Genomic DNA, 18,984 nt, shown 5'->3' with positions numbered 1-18,984 from the left:
GCTTGTGCAGTTGAGCTTATCCTCTGACAGCTCTGCCATCCCTATGAAATGAGCTTTCCTAGGAATGCACCACCCCCTCAGCCTGCTCCCAGAAGGAACCCATGAGGAGCAGAGCCAAACCAGCCACGTAAACCAATGCACAGATCTATGAGTAAAATAAATACTCATTGTTGTACACCACAAGATTCTGGGTTTATTTGTTACCCAGTGATAGCTAACCAGTACATTGAGCATCAGTGATGCTAGTCTCCTGGGTGATCTATTTTCCCTACAACATGAGCCTACTGAAATCCCAATGTCTTATGGCAGAAGGCCTTGTAAGGAGACAGCAAGAAATATAGTCATCCACTCTCATCCACAGTTTGAGTTACTCATGGTAAACTGTAGTATAGAAGCAGATAATCCTCTCTCTGACATATCATCAGAAACTTAGTAGTGGCCTAATGCCATATCACAATGCCTACACCATTTACTTCATCTCATCATGTAGGCATTTTACCATCTCACATCATCACAAGAAGAGTAAGTCCAATAAAAGGTAATTTGAGAGAAAAAGAGACCACAGTCACATAACTTCTATTACAGTAAGTTGTTGCAATGGTTCTACTGTATTATGAATTACTGTTGCTCTTACTGTACCTAATTCATAAATTAAATTTTAATCACAAGTATGTATGTATAGGAAAAAACATAGTATTGAACCTTACATCTGCTATCTGCAGTTTCAGGCATCCACTGGGTCTTGGAACATATGCCTGGCAGATAAGGGGGGACTATGGTATATTTTAAGGGGGATCACTTTGGGGGATAGGGAGCTCTGCTTCTCTCAAGCTGACTGAGTAGGGCTATGACACTACTAGGTCAGACAATGGGAGAGACACAGGATAGGGTGTTCTGAAATGAGATAGAAAGGACAGACGAGAACAAGTTGGATGGACAAGAGACATCAGATTAGAAGAGAAGGAAGTAACCGGCAATAAGCATCATGTTATACCCTCACTATCTCCCAGCCCTGAGGCCCCCAAAGGGAATCTGCAGGTCTCAGCTCCAGGCAAATCTATCTTCACTCATTCCTGCTTCTGATCCTGCTGCCCCACTGTCTGCCTCTCACTTAGCAAGTCTGAGAGGCAGCAGCGCTGGGATGAGAAGCAGCATCCTCTCAGTGGGAGGCAGCTGGGGACTATTTGTATTGAGTGAATTATTCGCTCTAGAAGCCGAGTACTCCCACCCAAGCTCTCATACTGCAATTAATTATCCCCGGAGTGCTCTCCCAGGTGGGGTCACGGCCGCGAAATGCCACCCAGGCTTTGCCCTCAGAGCTGCCTGGGAACTGAAACAGTGAGAGAGGAGGCTTGTGTAAGGTGCAGCCCCGGCTGTGCAGGGAAAGCTGGGGTTACCCTGGTCAATGGCATGCAGCTTCCCTCGGTAGCGGATGACACTTGCTACAGGCATGACAGAAGCATTTGTTCTACATGTCAAATCCTGTCACAAGGGGAAATAATTTAATGAGCACTTTCTGGGTAACCAGCGGTGGGGATCTGGCGGTTTTCAGCACTGAATGACAGTATCTGTTGTGCAACACCCTCTCTTCAGAAGCCCAGTGAGTTCAGCTGCACCATACCTACATCAGGCGCCCCTCCTCCGCAAAGGGATGTGGGCTGGCCCCAGCTTCTCAGACAGAAAGGGAGGGAGAAGCTAGTGCCCCAACTGAGCACTTGGTTTATGCCAGGCGTTGTGTCAAATGTTTACATAAATCACCTTAATTCACCTACTAACTCTCAAGGTGGCCTCATCATCCCCATTTTGCAGATAAGAATAGTAAAACTCAGGGAGTCAAGTCCCCATAGTTGTTGAGTGGACAGCCAGGGTTGGAATCCAGACTCAGAAGCCAGCAGTTGCATTCTTGCCATAACACAATATAGGGTCTTGGTCATTTTATTGTCACTTTATTATTAACTTACTGAGAATAAAGACTTGGTCTGTTCTTTCCCTGGGCTAAGTTTCCTCACATTGTGTCATCTAGTCTTCTCAATGCTAATGTTATCCTCATTTTACAGATAAAAAAGTAAAGCTCAGAGAGGTTAAGGAACTTGCCTAAGATCACACAGCTAATAAGCAGTAGAGCCAAGATTTGAACACAAGTCTGATTCCAGAGTCTGAATCTTTGATCAGGTGCCAATTCCTTAGGTTGTGGATGTCTATACATTACAGCCCAATCATGCCAGCTGAGAAGTGGTTACCAGTCAGGAAAAGAGCTCTCTAAAGAACATAGATTTCTCAAAGTCACAGGAGACAGTCTAGACCTCTTTGAGACATATGACCTTGCTAACATCTGTGTCCATGGCAGCCCTGGGCTTTAAAAATACTTTGGTAATGAACCCTACCCCCTCACACAACTGCCCTGACCCAGCCTTTGGAGCTCACCTTTGGAAACATCAAGAATGAAAGCAATGACAACAGTGGATCTGAATGAGCGTCTATAAAAGTAAGTCACTTCTTGGATGAGAAACAGTATTAAAAATGTATTCCAAAGGGTCACATTTCCCCAGGCTGAAAATATCCAAAAGTGGAGATAAGAGAGATAAATGGGAAGAAACAGAAAGAACATGTTCTATGATAGTTTTCCCCTCATTAATCCTAATTTTTCATGAGCTTGGAGAGACGCAGGAGTTTCCATGTGGACATACCAGGGGCTCCCTACCTGAGCTCATATCCTAATAAATCAGGTTTTATTTCTAAAAATCTGCTTTTTCTGTTTGGTTTATTTCTAAAAACCTGCTTTTTCTGTTTGGTTTGGGTTGGTTTTGCCTATCCTCTCTTCTGGGAGCATCATCCTAATGCTCCTGGAGGGGAACTACCATCTCCCACTTGTGTTCCAGGGTTCAGGAGAGGAGAACTCTAGTCCCAGTCCCAAGGACATCTGATGTATGTAATCCCGGTCTCACCAGTGGACATGTTTTGTTGCCCTGGCCACAGGGATTGGTTCAGGACCTGCTCACAGCTCAGTCTGGGCCACTCAAAGAGAGTTTAAGGCTTCTGGGAGGACTACTGGGAAGGGCAGCCCTCCCCTCCCTCTGTGCCTGCAGCTGCAGGAGGGGACAGAGGGAGGCTGTGACGAGGACCCTGCCTGAGAGGGAAGCTAGGAGGTGGGCGTGTGGGTGCCTCCCGACGATTTGAACCTCTTTTGCCAGAGGAACAGGTATAACCTCAGTTTTCCCTGTGTGGCCAGATTGGTGCTGTAAGAAACACACAGTTTGGTTCTTTGAAAGTGGCTACCAAGAAATTGTAATCCTAACTAATATAATATTAACGAGTAGAATCCAGGAGAGAGGCACAAATGGCCACTCCCTATATCCTAGGGCACCGGACTGGGAGTCTAATATTAACCCTGTACCTCCTATGTCCCACACTCTGGGCCAAACTTTTCTTACTTTGAGGGCAACCATACTTGCTTCTATCCAAGTGGTCCTTCTTCCTGGAATACATCTCTCTGCTTATTTCTATTGAGTGCACTCCTACCATCCTGCAAACCCCCCCATCACCTCCTCCTCTAGAGTTAGGAGTTACCTCCTCCAGGCTCCCACAGAACCAGCCCACATCTCTGTGGTCACTTCTACCGTATTTCCTTGTTTTGTATCTGCCTGTATGGTGATTTTTTTTTTTATTACCAAATTAAGAGATGTCCAATGTTTAAAAAAAAAAACTCACAATACATGAAGAAATGAGATAAAAAGTGAGATAAATTCCCGTGTCTCTCCTGGAGGTAAACATCATGAACACTCATGAATCCATTCAGACACTTTTGATTGCACTATGATAAAATGTCCTCCCAGGACATGTGAACTCTCCTAAGACAGGGATTCGGCTTCACTCATTCTGCAGTGGTACTGTGGGGCCATTCAGCCTGGGTTCCAGCCCTGGCTCAAACATTTACTGGTCTGTGACCTGGGACAAGTTAATTCAAGTCTCTGCACCTCACTTTCTTCATCTGTAAAATGGGGCTTGTAGTTGTCATCTATCTCACCGGGTTCTTGTGAGCATTAAGTGAGTTAATATATTTAAAGCGCTTACACAGAGCCCAGCACAGGGTGAGTGCTGTGTAAATGTGAACCAGTTCTACTGCTGGTCTCTATCTCCAGTGTCTAGCCCTAAATAAAAAGTTCTGAGTAAATGTGCATTTTTCTGCAGTATGCACACAGTTAGATGGACTCTAGTAATCCAGCCCTTTGTTCCTCAGGGAGGCTTCTGGCACTTTCTCGCTGACATTTCCTCCCCTTCCTAGGATCCACCCTCATCACCACCACTATTTATTGAGCTTGAATTATGGGCCAGGGCATATCTTATCTCATCTTACCCTCCCAATATTCCTATTTAAAAAAGTATTCATCAGAGTTCATAATAGCATTATTCACTATGGCCAAAACATGGAAGCAATCCAAAATGTGAAAAAACTTGGTTGAAATTCCAACTAGTTAAAGGCATGGAACTCAAGCCTGTCTGACACCTAAGTACATTATCTGCCCAGTGTGCCTGGTGCATTGGAAGTGACTAATAACTATTTGATGGATGGACAAGATAATAGAAAGCTATCATGACGATATTTTCCCTTCTACTATGTTTAATCATGGCCTCCTGGAGACACAGATGGCCAACAATAATCAAGGAAGAGTAAGAAAGATGTTAGTACCATCTTTGTTCCCTCCAGGCCCCCGAAATCCCAAAGCAAGCAAAATCCTTGGAGCTGCTAGTCAGACACAATTTTCTGAGACCACGCACACCACACTGTGGACTGTAGTACAAAGTGGAGTGCGGGCAGGTGGGGGACAGTCCCTCCCCAGTACATCAGCCACATGGCTTCTTAAAAGCAATGAGGATCAAAACAAGGGAGGGGCACCAGGGTGCCTCAGTCGCTTGAGCATCTGACTCTTGGTTTCAGCTCAGGTCATGATCTCAGGATCATGGGATCGAGCCCTGCGACAGGCTCCACACTCAGCAGGCAGTCTGCTTGAGATTCTCTCTCCCTCTCCCTCTGCTCCTTCTCCCACCCCTCTTTCAAATAAATAAATCTTTTTAAAAAAATTGGAGATAGTCCACAGAGCTTTGCTGGAAGAAATGTTGTCACTGCACACATGAAGAAAGTAAGGCCCAAGACATAGGGACTAATTCAATGCCTTCCACCCCACTGGTGGGGTAGCAAGGACAGAACCAGACCTCACATTCCACATCCACAGACTCGACAACAAGAAGACAGTGTAGGGGCGCCTGGGTGGCTCAGTCGTTAAGCGTCTGCCTTCAGCTTGGGTCATGATCTCAGAGTCCTGGGATTGAGCCCCACAATCGGGCTCCCTGCTTGGCGGGAAGACTTCTCCCTCTCCCACTCCTCCTGCTTGTGTTCCTGCTCTTGCTATCTCTCTCTCTGTGTCAAATAAAGAAATAAAATGTTTAAAAAAAAAAGAAGACACTGTAGGCCTGGAACCCTCAATATATACCAGGTCAAACCAGTCCACCATGAATAGCTATATGGTCTTGAGCACGTCACTTACTCTCTAGGACACTCAGTTTCTCCATTGATAAAATGCAGATATTCTTTTATTTGGATTAGTAACAAGAACATAAGAAAAAAAAACCCAAAATTTAGTAAGCAAAATACAGCCAATGCAATAGGAAAAGTAGGCATAAGAAACAAAAAATTCACAAAAGAGGAAACAGAGCCAAAAAAAGATATATGAATTGATGTTCAATATCGTTAGTGATCAAGGAAACGCAAATCGAAGCCACAATGGGAGACAAATTTTTTATGTCTATTAGCTTGGATAAAAATTTTAAATCTGACCATTCCAAACATTGCATTGGACAGAATCTGAAGGCTCTCTCATACATTGCCAGTAAGTGTGCAACCTGGTGCAACCATTCAGAAAAACTGAGACACATAAGCTTGTTCAAAGGCCACACTGTTAACAAGAGCAAAAGGCTGGCAACCACCCAAAAACTCATGAGTAGAAGAGTGAATGAATGAACTGTGGGACATTCCCACAGTGCGATCTTCCAGAGCCGTCACTATGGATAAACTACACAGAAGTGTACAATGTGGCTGGATCTCAGCAAGGTATTACACCGAAATTGTGCCAAGTATGGTAAGTAGCCTTTTATATAAAGTGAAAACAACTGGGGCGCCTGGGTGGCTCAGTTGGTTGGGCGACTGCCTTCGGCTCAGGTCATGATCCTGGAGTCCCGGGATCGAGTCCCGTATCGGGCTCCCTGCTCGGCGGGGAGTCTGCTTCTCCCTCTGACCCTCCCCCATCTCATGTGCTCTCTCTCATTCTCTCTCTCAAATAAATAAATAAAATCTTTAAAAATAAAAAATAAAAAAAAAATAATAAAGTGAAAACAACTAAAATGAAGTAGACACATATATCTTTATAACACACATAAATACAATACAATTATATAGAGGAAAGCCAGAGAGTAGTAGAGATGGGGTTCAGGACAATCGTTGCCTCTGGTGGGTGGCAGGGATGAAATGGGAGAGGGAGCTATATGCATAGATGTGAGTCTGTGTCAATGTCTGAGCTTTCGTTCTAACTCCAGGGTCATTAGTGTTCGTGGCATTATTAAAATGTGTGATTCTGAGCGTGTGTCACGAACCCGGAGTCACTGTCTGTCCATTTAATTCTGTGAAGCTGAAGAGCACTGGTGACAACAAGGATTCCTTCTCAGTGGACTTGCTGTGAGGATTCCGAATGCACGGCCCAGATTCTGGGCACCTGCACCGTAACATTTGACTTCTGGGAGGTGGTGGTTACGTGTACATGTGGCTCAAAAACAGCTTAGAGGGAGCTCAAGAAAACAAAATTCACTCCAACTCCCTCTGCCTTGTGCTTCCACTGATTTTGTGAATCAATGCAATCTCCCCATCCTCTAGGATGTCTTGCCTTTAAAGATCACACAGCTCTTGTCGGGTAGGTAACAAGATCCTGTCACTTCCAAAATCTTCAGCCAATGTTCTTTGAAGAGTAGCCTCTTCAGAGTGCTGGCACGATCTTGCACTTGAACCACCTTCCCTTCAGAAGGGACTCTCAGAGTTGGGTCTCTGGCCCTGTCCTCCTGAAGGATTTCATGTGGCCGGGACTTTGGTTTAAAAGAAAAACTGGCTTTCAGCAGAGGGGGACATAGGGGTACCTTATTGACACTGCTCTCTCCCCCAGCAGTAGGTAAGAGTTTTCTTTTTCCTCCCACACAACACAAGGAACAGAGAAGTCATTTAAGCCTCATAAATACTGGCAGGCTCAAAAAGCAAGTCACCAGTGGTAAAAACAAGTCTCTGTTTCCTTTGGCTAATCTGAAAATCCAGTCATATTTTCAGATAAGAAGGTAAACAGAGGGTGGAGGAGATTAAGGAGGTCTGTCTTAGGCTAGTATCTTTATAGAGAGACTGCGAGAAGAAAACACTACTGGAGTTTTTCCCTTTCAGGGAAAAGGGTAGTAGCCAAGCGCATAAGAACCCCCAAACCTGGGAGTGTGGCAGAAGTAGGCACTTCTCTCTGCACCTTCAAGAAAGGAAAAACCAGAACACCAGTGAATAGGGTACCAGACAGACTTGCACCAGATCCCAGTCTCAGGGGTTAGAGGAAGGGAACAGGGTAGAAAAGGAAATCGGTAGAGTCTGTAGTCTGTAGAGCTGCCTCCATCCACTACTTGGATAGAATGTCTGCCTGGAGAGGTAACAAGTCCCCCATCTCTTCAAAAAAAAAAAAAAAAATAGGTTAAGGTCCGTTAAGCATCTGCCTTTGGCTCAGGTCATGATCCCAGGGTCCTGGAATCGAGTCCCCGCATCGGGCTCCCTGCTCCGCGGGAAGCCTGCTTCTCCCTCTCCCGCTCCCCCTGCTTGTGTTCCCTCTGTCGCTGTGTCTCTCTCTGTCAAATAAATAAATCTTTAAAAAAAAAAAAAAATCCATACCTTGTGGTAAGCCTCTCTTAGCAAGGATGCTGAGGAATATTCTCCAGATGGTAGAACCAGATCAGAAAGCTGAAGCTGGGGAGGTAGGGAAGACAGGACAGAAACCCTCTGAAACTACAGGCAGAAGTTGGCATAACTCAAGAGGTAAGAGGTTCACGGGTTCACGGCTTCCATAAGATTCTCAAAGAAACATGTGACTCTATGAAAGATAATGAACCAATCTCAGTCTGATGGGGCAACCCTGAAATGCTCCCCCCGGCCCCCTGTCCTTAGCCTAGAGAAAAAGGTGTTCACTGTGGCCCTGGACACCAGCTTCATAAAAGGCTTCTGCTGCCCTTGACTTCAAGAATTTCCATGTTGCTGATATCTCGACCTCATTGTGTTGACTTCGGTCTCTAAGGTAAACAAAGCTTTACAGGGGAAATGTTTGGACCTAGAGATTCCTGTTTGTTCCAAGTTTGGACTAATGGCCGGAATAATGAGCATTTCTATTCATTTCCTTTTAAAGTGCCGCTGATAATGTAGCTAAGTGGACAGTCCCAAACCATTCCTATTGGTCAATTACCAAAAACAGTTTCTGAAATATAATCGATACTTCCCACCCCTGTGGAATTTCACCTGGAGGAAATGCCAAGAACTGTACCTCTATGGAGGCCCCAAGATCTCAAGGGGAAAAGCAAAGAGAGAAGGGGAACAGAGGGAAGGTTAGAAAGGAAGAGAGTGACAAAGAGCAGTGGCTAATCTGAATGGCTAATCTCCACCCTTATTATGGCCTATCACAAAATTCAGCCTTTTAAGTACATTAGCTCATTAAGCCCTTTTGACAGCCCTGTGAGAAAGATTTTATTTATCCCATTTTATTTTTTTTTAAAGATTTATTTATTTATTTGAGAAAGAGACAGAGCACGCGTATTGAGTGCAGGGTGGAGTGGTGGAAAGGGGCAGAGGGAGAGGGAGAGAGAATCTCAAGCAGACTCAGCACTGGGTTCGAGCCCAATGCAGGGCTCAATCTCATGACCCTGAGATCACGACCTGAGCTGAAATCAAGAGTCAGACGCTTAACTAACTGAGCCACCCAGGTGCCCCCATTTACCTCATTTTAAAGAGAAGAAAACTGAGGCCCAGAGACTTGTCCAAGGTCACACAGCTGAGGTGTGACCGAGCTGGGATTTATACTAAAACCTGTGTTTAACCACTGGTTTGCACTGCCTCTCTTTATGTCACAATTCTGTTCCTCTTTCTCTTTACCGTGTGTATCCTTCGCCACCATGGGAGGATGGTTTGAGTTAAACTGTGACACAGGCCTGGGGAGGGAAGAGAAATCAAGCCTATGAAATAAGGAACTCATGGTGGTTCAATCTGGGTGGGTTGTAGACTATAAAAGCTAGAGATGGAGGAGGAATTTTGTGGGTAGGCCAGTGAGTTTGACCAGGGCAGGGTTTGAAGTGGAGGAAGAGCGTGGCCGGGACTATGTGTTGGAAACAGCACGATGATGTGGCGTGCCAACCCTCATGGGCCCCCAGCAAGACAGACAGTGCTGCGTTACGGAAGCCGTCTGGCCCACGGCATTCCCGGAAGGGGCGAGCCTGGCAAACCTCAACCTCACAACCCAGTCTGGGAAGCTGGCCCCTGTTGGGTTTGGCAAGGAGGCATTTATGAGCTCAGCAGGAGAGAATGCAGAGTGTCACCAGTTTCAAGAGGAAAAGAGCCTGCTGCACCAAGATGACTTGGCAGTGTGTCTGGCTACCTTTGTTTCTGACACGTGTGGTATCACATCCAAACTCATCATCAGGCTCATCCTTGGCACATGGGGGCTTACAGCTCTGAAAATGATCTCTGTGGATCTTGTTATTCCAAGTGTTTTCCAGAGACCAGCCGTGTCAACATCACCTGGGAGCTCATCAGAAATGCAGAATCTCAGGCTCCACCCCGGCCTGCTAAATCAGAATCTTTAAAGTCTGAGAAGCACTATCCTAGAATCTTCCCCCACCTAGGATCAGAATCTCTGGAGCCACATTTCTCAAATCTGCCTGACATAGAAGCTCCCCCAGGTGAGGCAGATACAGGCTGAAGTTTGAGAACCAGTACAAGAAACCTTTGAAATGTCTTAAGGACATCAATGGGGCATTTAAACTGCATCTTTCAGGTGCCTCCCCAACCCAGAAAATTCCCTCTGAGACAGCATGGAAAATACCATCTGTTGATTTGCGATCCATGTACTTCTAAAAAAGGATTCGTGACAGATTATGAACAGAGCAGGTGGTCAGCAAAGCAGCATAACAGAATGGATTGCAGGGAAACTCCACAAGCCCACAACCCACTAAGTCTCTTTCTCCACATATGGGGTATTATAGAGCCTAAAATCCCACTGTTGGGTTATCCCTGTGCTTCTTTTTAAAATTATGAGTTCCCCTTGGAGGAAAAGGCCTTCTTACATTTAGACTAAGTTGTTGATGACTTTTTAAAGCCTGCTTTCCTGATGGCAATCTGTCAGCAAGTCCTGGCATTCTACCTCCAAAGAAAATCGCGAATGTTCTACTTCTCTCCACCTCCGTGGGGCCAGTGTCTCGGTTGCATGGCTGCCAAGAACTTCCCAGTCTTTTTATTCTTACTTCTGTCCCCTCTGATCTCTGTTCCACCTAGCTCTCAAAGCAGTCACCAAAGGATGGAAATCTCATCAGGTCATATCCCAGCCTAAAGCCAAAAACTGCCTGTATCAGTTTCCTTTGGCTTCTGTAAATTACCACAAACGTGGTGGCTTAAAACAACAAAAATTTATTACCTCACAGTTCTGGAGACCAGAAGTTCAAAATCTGTATCACTGGGTTAAAATCAGCACATCAGCAGGGCCACCCTCCCCCTGGAGGCTCTGGAGGACAATCTGTTCTTTGCCTCTTCCAGCTTGGCAAGGCAGCCAGGCTTCTTCGGCTTGGGGCCACATCACTCCAGCCTCTGCCTCCATGGTCACACTGCCTTGTCCTCCTCTGTCTGTCCACTCTCCCTCTTGATAGGGATACATGTGATGGCACCTAGGACCCTGGGTAGTCCAGGATAATCTCCCCATCTCAAGATCCTGAATTTAATCACATCTGTAAAGTCCTTTTTGGTCCTATCAGGTAACATGGACAGTTCCCGGATGACGATGTGGCTATTTCTGGGGATCATCAATCCACTGCACTTGATTAAATCCAAAGTCTGTACTGTGGCCCCTAAAGTCCCATGTGAGCTGTCCCCTACCCAACTTTTGGACCCTATTCTGCTCCCCTTTCCTCTTTTTCCAGCCCGCCCCTCCAGTCTGCTTTCAGATCTTCAAGTATGTTCCTGCCACAGAGCCTTTGCTCGTGCTGTTTCCTTTGCATGCAGTGCTACCACTCTTGGCCCCATTTTCTGAATGAATGGATGGATGAATAAATGAATGAATGTCTTATTCCTAAAAACTCAGGAAACAAAATGGTGGGAAAAGTAGAAACAGCAGCATGGGTAGAAATTAACTGCACCTACCTCTCAATTTTGCCCAGAAAGTTGTTTGGCTAAAGATGCTTCTACCTCCCCTTTTCCCAGTTGCCAAACACCTCAAAATATCCCTAGCTCTTAGGCACCTGTAGGCTCCCTAGAAAGGAGCTGTTTTAGGTAGTTGTAGCCAAGTTGGAAAGTTGGAACTGGGTAGCGATAGAAATAATGCCACATGGAAACATCCCCTCTCTCCTCTTTCTTGAAGAAATGGGACAGTCCAAGGTATACGAAGCTATTTGGACTTCCAGCAACAATTTTGATGGTGTTTCTTCTTCTAGTGGTCAATGAATTCTCATTATTGATTTTAGTGGCAAGTTTACAAAGGCCACTGCTAATGGCTGCATCCTGCCCTGGAGACAGTATGCCTGCCAATGGTTAAATGACCTTTAATTATCTCCTGACTCTGAGAGAAGATCTATCATTAAATGAAATTTCTTGCACACTATTATGATGAAAATGTAAATCGAAGTTCTTTCTGCCCCAGGAAGGAGTTTGAGTTCTGTACAGTTATATAAATCAACAAGAGTCACCACATTTTAGGGAGTGGGTGGTCTAGAGTGATCAACACACTTTCTCCCAGTTTTCCTGCGTCTTTTTCCACTAGCACTTTAAATCCTGAATCCTGGGAAACCCCTTAGTCTCAGATACACTGGGACTACTGGTTGCCCTAGTAGTTGCTAACAGGCTTATCCCTAACACTTGAAGGAGCCAGGGCAAAAGGGTAGAAGTGGAGGCTCACGAGATATGTGTCTAAATAATCAGAAGTTATAAATCAAGCTAATGCACTGCCTAATAAAAATATGTTCTATCCTCCTACCATGACAAATGTCTTCAAAACAACCTAGAAGGCTGGATTTTAGTTCCAAGCTCTTGGACTCCCCTCTGGCTTCTGGCCTGTCTCCACCTTCTCTTCCCACTCCTAGCTCTGCCCCACACCCCAAGGGGTCTTGCCCAAATAAGTACAGATACTCAAACTCCATCCACACCCCATTAACAACCACCTCTTGGTTTCCCCCTGGGGCCTAGGGGCAGACTGTTACAAGGTCCATTCTTAGAGGAGAATGGCCCTTGGGCTGAGTTCCACTCTGTTCTAGAAATGGGATTCAAGAAGAGAATTCTGGGGTCCATGGAACCTAAGCCTAGCCTGGAAGGGATGGGTGGTCAGGGGACCAGGACCAGAGTGGAATCCACAGGACAGGAGCCACTCTTGCCTGAGTCTAAAGGCAGCACTGGAAGTCACCAGTCTCTAGAGTCCCCATGAAATTAGAAACCATAGGATAAACTTTTTTTTTAAAGATTTTGTCAGAGAGATAGAGAGAGAGAGAGAGCACGCACACACAAGCAGGGGGAGCAGCAGAGAGAGAAGCAGACCTTCCACTAGCAGGGAGTCCAATGGAGGACTCGATCCCGGGACTCCACGATCATGACCTGAGCCGAAGGCAGTCACCCAACCAAGGATAATTTCTAATTTCCAAATACACCACCAGGTTCTTGTGGGCAGAGGTTAGAGTTGTTCAACCCAGAGAAATAGAAGTGTGAAAAAAATGTTAGAGATGCCCAAGACTGTTCCTAGAAAGAACTGAGGTCCTCACTAGAGAACACAAAATTATAGTACAGCAGGGTAAAGAAGTCATGTAGCAAAGAGCAATCTCTCTTACCTGGAGACTGACAAGAAAAGTGTCCGCCAGAGAGAGGAGACTGGGAGCTTGAATGTCATCCTCCAGAGTCCATGCTAATGCAGGATTTCTGTTTTCCTTCAGGGGATTTATTCTGATAGATGATGCAGATGGTGGTCCCAGGATCAGTAGGTTACTAGTACTGCAGGCTGCAAACGACTTGTGTCCTCTTGCAGCCTAGTTCACAAGAGTGTAGTGAGTACCAGGCTGCCAGTATTACATAAGTAACAGCACAGAGGTGATATGACGATATGAGATGGAGAAAAAGATCAGGAAGGTAGAAAATACTGATGTCTTGGTTAAAAGCATCATGTCAAATAAGTTGGGTTTAGATAATACCTCTGCGATTTACTATCAGTGAGACTATAAGTGAGTTACTTCACATATTTAAGCCTTGATTTTAATTCCTAAGCAAAATCAGGATCTAAATATTATATGTGGGGGCACCTGGGTGGCTCAGTCAGTTAAGCATCTGCCTTCAGCCCAGGTCATGATCCCGGGGTCCTGGAATCGAGCCCCACGTTGGGCTCCCTGCTCGATGGGGAGCCTGCTTCTCCCTCTCCCTCTGCTCTTCCCCCTGCTTGTGCTCTCTCTCGCTCACCCTCTCTCTCAAATAAATAAATAAATTTTTAAAAATAAATAAATAATAAATATACTACATGTGACTGGTATGCAGAATAATTGAGATAAAGCATATAAGGAATTCAACCAGTATTTGTAACATTCTAAATCCCGCTTCCTGGTGGGAAGAGAAGTGCCGGTTGTGGTGGTGCTGGTGGCAGCTGCAGTACGCACAAGCAGAGTAGTACTGCTTGGTGTCAAGAGGTACCATTGCGGGCGCCTGGGTGGCTCAGTTGGTTAAGCGACTGCCTTCGGCTCAGGTCATGATCCTGGAGTCCTGGGATCGAGTCCCGCATCGGGCTCCCTGCTCGGCGGGGAGTCTGCTTCTCCCTCTGCCCCTCCCCCCTCTCATGTGCTCTCTCTCATTCTCTCTCTCAAATAAATAAATAAAATCTTTAAAAAAAAAAAAAAAGAGGTACCATTGCATACCAATATGGGATATAGGCAGATAAGCTGGATTCTGAGGCTTGTGGTTCTTGAGCCTAGAAAGGAGATTCTTTTTTTTTTCTTTTAAAGATTTTATTTATTTATTTGAGAGAGAGAATGAGAGACAGAGAGCATGAGAGGGAGGAGGGTCAGAGGGAGAAGCAGACTCCCCGCCGAGCAGGGAGCCCGATGCGGGACTCGATCCCAGGACTCCAGGATCATGACCTGAGCCAAAGGCAGTCGCTTAACCAACTGAGCCACCCAGGTGCCCTAGAAAGGAGATTCTTTGATGATAATGAAGACATCGGGTAAAAGCATCCCTTTGAATAAGGAGATGATGTATGGACTAGACCCGGGGTAACTGCAGAATACCAAGCAGAACTGACAGCTGAACACATGGAAACCTGACGCACTCGTGCCTTCATTGAGAATACATGGCACCAACTCAGCAAGTGCCAATGAGCACAGAATCATCTCTAACCACGTGGGGGACGCCATGGGAAGCTGCTGAGGGAGCTCACCGTTGTATTCATAGTTGCACAGACTCAAGTTGAGTCATCACAGAAACTGAGTAGTATCTCAAGTGATAGAAGACGGATCACTCACGGGCAAGCCTGAATCACCACCACCACGAGCAACTATCCTCATTCCTGGCCAAACTTAGGTACTACTCAATGTGTACATGAATCATGTCTAAATTAAGCACAAAGATTTCCAAACTGTCTCAACATGATCTAACATCTGGGCAGGAGATATTTATTACTGAGGTGGAGGAGGGGATATAAGGAGAGAGAAAAAAATAGAGAAGGCTATGTTCTCTAAGAAAACTATTTTCTTTTGAAATATGGAACTATTTTTGCAAAAATGACTGACTCACTTTATTTTTTTAATCACCGAAAAGGAAAGCGAGCGTGTGTAATGGATTGCTTTACACTAAATAAAGACATCATGTGGATATTAGGTTTTCTAATTCGGTTTTATATTATTCTAACTGCATTTAAAATGTACATGCAAGAATAAGATTGATTTGTTTCCGGATTGGATTGCCTAAGCTCTTTTTGCTGTTACAAATAACTTCCCGCAAAGTTTCTCATGCTTTCTGGGATGCAGGAACATAGTTTTCCCCATGATGCTCCCTGACCTGGTCACCCCAAGTTCTTGCTCTTTTTCCCATGGGCTGTGAGGCTCACTGCAGAGCTCTTGATTCTTTGGGAGTACATTAGGAAGGTCCAAAGGCTCTCTTTGCCCTGACTTCTCAGATTTTCCACTTCCTGGACACATCGTTGCGGGGGAAACTTTCATGGTTATTACCATGACTGTATAATCAGACAGACCAGGGTTCAACTCCTGGCGCTGCAACTTCACCCTATGTGACTACAGACAAGCTGTTTATCCTTTTTGAGCCTCAACTTCCTCGTCTGTGAAATGGGGATACTTAAGAGTCCCTAACTCAGGAAAGATTAAGTGTGACCATCTTTGTAAAGGACTTGGCTCAGTGGCTGGCTACATGGCAAGAGCTCCACGCATATCAGTGCTTATTCTTTCTAATGGATGAGTGTTTGGAGTTATGTATTTAGACACCCAGGAAGTTAAGCCATTGGGATCTGACGTTTTAGGTAATAGAAAACTGTGATCTCCAGCCAAACTGAACTTCTTTTGCCTTGGCCCATGCTTTTCCTATCATAATGCTCCCCATTCATCACCTTTTGTTGTAATTGCTTGTTTAACATCTGTTTTTCCCAGGAGAGTAGATTCTGTGAACCTTTTTTCACTGTTGCATGTCTCACACCCAGCAGAGCTCTTGGTACAGAAAAAGATGTCCAATAGGTATTCGTTGAATGACTGAAAGACTGAACATCCAAAGGACCAATGAAGTGACAGACTGAATAACTGCTAGAACCACAGGCCAAATGACTGAATGACCACCTGAGTGATTTAATGAATGAAGGAATGAACGAATGAATGAATGATTGAGATTGGTCATCTAAATTCAACTGGATATAAAAATATTGTCCTAACATGACAACAGACTAGACTACTAAACACAGGATTTTAACTTGGAAAAGCAGGGTATTTAGGGGGATATATAATACTTTGAATATCTTAGAATTCAGTTCTTCCCCCACCCCTATCAATGATAGGATGGGTGATAATACCCTACTGGAAAACATTACTCATTCCATACTCACATGGCCCTCAAATTTCACATCCCTCCCACCCTCCATCATGATCCAGAATCTGCTTGACAGTTTCTGGCCTCAGTGTGTCTATCTATGTCAGATGACATCATGGCCCAACCATGTGTCTTGGGCTGTGAGAACAACTTAGGGAATCAACAGGAAGCCCCAGATCTTTCAATGCCTAATTTCTGATAACTAAGAATCTTTCCTGAAATCTCCCATCCACCCCTTTCTTCTTGGTGAGCTCATCTAGTCTTTCCAGAAAGGCCGATCAGTGGCAAGGCATTGCTGGACTTCGTCAGGGGGATTTGGTGTCTTCATACCTTGTTCATCAGCCACAGGACACATTCATCTTTCAAACGTACTGGAATTCTGCCCATGAATGTCTGAACATTCTGCTGCAATCCCAAAGGACCTCTTAGAATGTACATGTTTAGCCACAGAATATCCAAAATGGTTTTTTTTTAAAGATTTTATTTATTTATTCATGAGAGACACAGAGAGAGAGAGAGAGAGGCAGAGGGAGAAGCAGGCTCCCAAGGAGCAGGGAGCCCGATGTGGGACTCGATCCCAGGACCCTGGGATCATGACCTGAGCCGAAGGCAGACGCTTAACCATCTGAGCCACCAGGGCGCCCCACCAAAATGTTTTTAAATTAAAACCTGACTTGAATGAACATACTTAAAATGACCATGGAATGGTATTTTGACTATCCTATCTTCCTCCTAAGAATCTTGTGATTGTAACAAAATCAATGGAACACTCATTTAATGCCATTTTCCTGGTGTAACGGGGGGTGGGGAAAGCTCCCATTTCCAGACTGATGAAAGCCTTAAAGGTCACTAGGAAGATTTTCTAAGAAAACCGAGCATGGTGGCTACTCTCCTGGAAATTAATAAATAATAATTATACAGCTACTGCCTCTTCTCCATGCTGGGCAAGAGATTGCATACTTTCTATACATCAGCACATTTAATCTGCCTGGGGGTACTATAATATTGGTATTACTGCTTCCATTTTACAGATAGGTAAGTTGAGGTTCCCAGTAGGTGCCCATGGAGGTATTTGAACCAAATGTGCCTGACTTCAAAGCTGATGCTCTTACCCCTCCACAGGTTGCAACATTGCTCCTGAGAAAGGGAAAGCATGCCTGCTGACAAAGAGGAATGGAATAATGGAATATAATTTAGGCAGGATAAAATAGTACCTAAAGTCTGGAGGGGAGAAGACCTTGTGAACATATGAACAACAGTTTTCTAATAGATCAACTGTCATCATATGAGAAAGGGAGAGCCCTTCAAATGGATTTCAGAGGCTGGAAAGAACAGGCAGGTGACAGCTCTAGGAAGACAGATGTCAGCCAAAGTAACACAGAACCTTCTAACAAGGAGAGATGTACAAAACTGCTAGATCGGTCTGGTGAAAGAATGAGTTCTTGAACACGGAAAGCATCCAAGCAGAGGGTACGTGCCACAGCAGTGGATGGGATACCTTTGAGGTCCTGGCCCTCTGTCTGCTTTGGGTAGATGCCCACTAATCATGTGAGAAGTTTACCCATGCCTGCACCTAATCACCATCTGCCACAAGCATGCAAGTAAAACAATGTCGGCAGAAACAGTCTCATGTAAGTTTCATCTCCCAGAGGCTAGAGGAAGGAATAGTGGGGTACTCTGAATCTCTTTGTGATAAACAAGGAAGAACTGGGGGGACATTGAAACGAAGAGAAATCTTGTGAGAGGAAGGAAACCATGGGTATTACTTTGTGCCAAGCAATGGGTTGGGTGCTTCACACGTGCCACCCTCTGGAAGTAGGGCTGATCATTTCCATCTTATAGCTAAAACAGTCTAAGAGAAAAGTTAATTTGCTCATGGCCACATAGCTAATAATTAATATAACCAGGGCCCAAACTCAGATATGTCTGACTTCAAAACCTTCAACCTTTTCTCAACAGTTTGCTGCCAAACCCAGTGAGGGAGGTCCGGCAGGGTGCTGAGAGAAGGTGCTTAGGTCAGGTGGATTTTGATGGGCAGAAGAGGAGTAAGGAGGCTGCAGCATGAAGTAAAACACAAGAGTGTAGGTCAGAATGCGATGCTCAGACAGGCAATTTAATCACTGAGCAAAGGCAGGTAACAGAGAGGAAGCGGATCAAGCCAGACATCATCTCCTCCACAATGCATCCTACTTTTAGCCTTGAACCCAAGCCACAGAACTGGTTCCAAACTATGAGTGATGCAAGTTCATAAATAGGACCTCAGACATTTTAATCTGAACAAAACCCACATATGTCAACTTTGCCCCTAAAGGTAATATACAAAAGCAACTACATCATTTTTCCCCATGATTTCAATATCCCATGAGGAGATGTTACCAGGTAATGCAGGTTCATAAGGCTATGGAAAATTAAAATGCCAAGATGGCTAACAGAATGGAAAATGTGATAATGAGAGAAGATGATGATGATGTCTTTTACTGTATTGATTTTTATCTCCGGTCTCCTAGGAAACAGGGGTGCTACAATGCTTCCCCCAATCCCTGGCTCTTTAACCCTAATAGGTTGAACAGGTCTGATCTTCCCCCATTATCTAGTATATACAAAGTTATTCCAAAATA

General features: G+C 44.9%; 1 long non-coding RNA gene across 1 annotated transcript in view; it reads right to left on the bottom strand.

Moving 5' to 3' along the window:
• LOC123833602 (uncharacterized) overlaps window positions 1-18,984 on the bottom strand; it is a 39,146-nt gene that overhangs the window by 12,260 nt on the left and 7,902 nt on the right. The window contains exon 4 of the long non-coding RNA XR_008505109.2: window positions 13,129-13,323. This is a non-coding gene — a long non-coding RNA (uncharacterized LOC123833602). The remainder of the gene's footprint in view (window positions 1-13,128; window positions 13,324-18,984) is intronic.

Source organism: Mirounga angustirostris, unplaced genomic scaffold (genome assembly GCF_029215605.1).
Source record: "Mirounga angustirostris isolate CCGP_5_RB_7025 unplaced genomic scaffold, mMirAng1.0.hap1 SCAF_1, whole genome shotgun sequence".
Classification (NCBI taxonomy): domain Eukaryota; kingdom Metazoa; phylum Chordata; class Mammalia; order Carnivora; family Phocidae; genus Mirounga; species Mirounga angustirostris.
This window is presented reverse-complemented; position numbering and strand designations above follow the sequence as displayed.